The following is a 3,740-nucleotide window of genomic DNA, read 5'->3' on the forward strand; positions in this document are numbered from 1 at the left end:
GTAGACAGCCCAGCCTTTTCCGTAAACCCAGGATATAACGTTACATTCCTCAAATTTTGAAAAGTAAGTTTGTCTAAAAATCGTAACAACCAGAAGAGAGACTTAGTGATAAAAAGACGTATAGTATTCGAAGACATATACATGTACACATTATGTATTTCCTTACATAATAAATGGGCTCATGTATTCTTCTTCTTGTCCATTCTGATCTTCTTCTGCCAGCATTTTTGAAGACCTCTTCCACATAGTATAAGTCAATAAGACATGCACAGATTTGACATTTTTGACATGCGGATAGGTTGATTGCAGATCTATAAGTCTGAGTGGAATCTACTGTAGAATTGAGAGGGGCGAGTAAGAACAGAAAGAAACAAAAACGCCGACACCCAGGATCGAAGCCGGGTCTGCGGATTACAAATCAGTACCGCTGTCGCTGTCGCCACAAAAGCTCAGAGCTCCTTGGAAAGGATGGTAGGCAGTACTTGTGTAACAACAAAGAGGGGCGAGTAGAACAGAAAGAAACAATATATACAAATACCCAGTGACCGACCCGGGAATCCAACCCTGGTCCTCCAGATCACAACACCAGCCGTCTGAGTGAGCCAAAAGCCTGAGAGGCGTTTGGCATGGTCAGTTTCCGCTACTAGAACCCCCCACTGTTACACTTGAACACCACTGTTACACTATATGTAATTTATGAATAAAGAAATTTTGTATATATTTGGTGTAAAAATCTATTTCCCCTTTACAGTGAATTACTAGTAGTAGTATAGTTAAACTTCCATACTCATAATGCAGGTTACCATATCAACAGACACAGTTTGACAGCTACTAGTACACATTATTCTAATGAAATGACCTAATTTGCATAATTAATGAGGATAAGCTGTATTTCCTAAGATTCCTGTTTATCTCCTGTATTCTATATTCTATGATGATGATTCTATATGTCAAATGTGATTATGGTAGGTATATTGGTTAAAGTAAATAGAGGGCCTGCATGGGGGTCGTCAGACAACGACTTACGCTAAATTTGGGATGACTGACTATGCCTTACGTTTAATTCACGAAGGCTACCAACGCTTTACGCTTCAAACCACTACGAATTACGTCAAATGAAATAGCTTCCCTACGAATTACGGGAAATTAAAAAGGCCTGCCTACGCCTTACGGAACCTTACAGAACCTTACGGAAAAGGGCATGCAGACCCTCAGAATAGCTGAGTTTAGTGGTTTAGCGAAACTACAGAAACACATAGACTATGGGCTCAGTGCAGACGAAATGACTTACCTCCGTCGACGATCAAAACTCCAGCCAAGTCCCGACAGGTTTCATCTTGAACACGAAGATTTTCAATTAAGGAAATATGCTAATTGCAGCGGGGTTTTCCGCGGTCTGCGTCGACAACTTAGGCGGAAGTAAAAGTAGATCCAAAGTTTCGTACCCACAATGCACCAGAAATGAAGAGAGGGGAGTTTCACGATACATTTGACATATTTACACAATACAATTCCTTTCATCGAATCTTAAACAATTACGTAAATCATTTAAAATGATAATAACATTACGATGAAATGAAATTTTACATGATAAGATGCTTGATAGTGCGAAAAACGACACACCGTTTCTACAAACTCCCCTCTACAAAATGTCACCTTCCCAAACGATGACATCATTTCTGGTGGGAATTTCAGAACGCATGGGATTCCCCTCCTCGGGTTTACGGAAAACCTGGGCCCAGCGGGCTAACCTGCAGGGTAGCCAAGATACCCCAAGGTTATGCATGGGGGGTTGGGCCCTAATGGAATTTTTAAAGCTACCTGGGTAACTAAATTAATTCCAGCTCAGCTCTATAAAAAAACAAATAAAGAATTGATGACGCACATGATTAGATACTAATTATACAGATCAATAGCTAAGTTTCATAATAAATAAGGAAAGATTCATAAAAATTCAATGCATTATGATAGGACTCTCGAACTTCTCACACATATCAGTGAAAACGCCAGGAATTTTGATAGAAATAAATTATGTAAATGAATGCCTAATTTGCATAATGCATGAGAAACAGCTATATTCAATAGTGGTGAATGATTGGAATTTCATACTTTCGGCAGGAACGAAGCTAAATAAACGTGAACATTATCATGAGACATAAATTATGAAAAAAAGCAGGGTCACATTATTGTACCTAATTTGTGAGGAAATGCCACAATAGCCTTCTTTGCTATGATTAGACTTTAATAATTTCACACTTTATAGACAAGTTTCTGTTTTTAAGGGCAGTGAAGATGGTCGACAAGATCAAGAGAAGATGATTCTACGTTAGGTAAGTCTTATTTGTCACCCACCAGGTAACTGTGCCATCTTGCGATCTGTGCCATGATTGCAGCTCTGGTAAGTTACTGAGACTATCATTGCGCTGAAGTGTGTGTGTGCGTGTGTTTGTTTGTGTGTGCGTGTGTGTGTGTGTGTGTGTCTCTGTGTGTGTTTGTGTGTTTGTGTGTGTGTGTTGCACATTTCTGCATAGAAGTGTTTCAAGCAAGAATATAGAAAAAAAAAGTTTTAAATTGCTTACTGTCGAGTTAGAACCGCACAGTTTGACATGTTTAAGTACCAAATAAACGTTTTTTCCACTGTATAAGCTAACCACCAAGAGTCTCCTTATAATATACGATAAACTGATATGCTATGGTCGTGATGATAAAGCCATGCAAAAGCCCTGAAAATAGCCATCGTCCCCAGAGTTACTTATGTTCCGTGTATTGATTCGTTCAATGACAGAAAGTCCCGGGAACGAGTGTGACCCCTGACCTTTTCCCGCGGATTTCAAGTTTTCATTCAGTCAACATTTTGTTTGCTACCGGCAAACCGCCGAAATATCAGATTAAAAGGTATTTACTTGCAATTGTATTAGGAGGGAAAATATATGTGTAGAGACTAGATAGACCATCCCCATGTTTAAGATGCGTATTCCAAAAAGGTGGAAAGTCCCAAGTACAGTGATCAATAGAGAAAAATTGGGAAGCTCATTTGTACTAAGTACTAGTACTTAGGCGATTTTCGCTGTCATATAAGGACACACTTGCATGACTCACCCTAAACCCCATCCGCGCCCTTCTCTCATTAAAAGCTTTTTATCTGCCATGGGCGTGTGTGCACAAAAGAAGAATGAATCGAGATTGATCATGATTGATTGAGATGCGCATACAATGAGGGTATCCAAGGGGATAAGTTGATGAAGCAAGATAATGATAGACTAGCTCTGATAGTCCTCTTTATGGCAATCCATCATGGATCGTGGGTTGGTTACAATGTCCGTACTTCCAAAGCGTATTGTTCTGTGCGTTTGACTGGTAAAAGCATTATGTTTATTATATAATGTATATCAGATGGAGGGATCTAGTCCATGGCCAATGCCCATGCATTTGGATGGTCTTTAGTCCAAATCAGTATTTTATACGTTCCGGTCCGTATTTCACCTTTTTGTTTTACGGTACGTACGGTATACCACACAGGCCTGTATCAGAGCTGCTAGTATCATGACATGTCCAAATTGTCATTCTTAGCCTTGTGTCGTGTAGTCTGAATATCAGACACCAGCCCAAAAATATCTCTAGTGTATGCATTATCAGGGTCTAATTCAGGGGGCTTGTTGTAGAATTTCTTGGGGGAATGTTGACCATAGAGCCAAGGAGTTGGGCTGTACATATAGACTCTGGGAACAGTCTGGCATCCA

General features: G+C 39.8%; 1 protein-coding gene across 1 annotated transcript in view; it reads right to left on the reverse strand.

Moving 5' to 3' along the window:
• Positions 1–1,395, reverse strand: part of LOC118406537 — a 21,272-nt gene extending 19,877 nt beyond the window's left edge. Inside the window, exon 1 of the mRNA XM_035806600.1 lies at positions 1,292–1,395. The gene's annotated coding sequence lies outside the window, so the exon portion shown is untranslated. The remainder of the gene's footprint in view (positions 1–1,291) is intronic.
• Positions 1,396–3,740: the final 2,345 nt, after the last annotated feature.

Source organism: Branchiostoma floridae, chromosome 19 (genome assembly GCF_000003815.2).
Source record: "Branchiostoma floridae strain S238N-H82 chromosome 19, Bfl_VNyyK, whole genome shotgun sequence".
NCBI classification, from domain to species: domain Eukaryota; kingdom Metazoa; phylum Chordata; class Leptocardii; order Amphioxiformes; family Branchiostomatidae; genus Branchiostoma; species Branchiostoma floridae.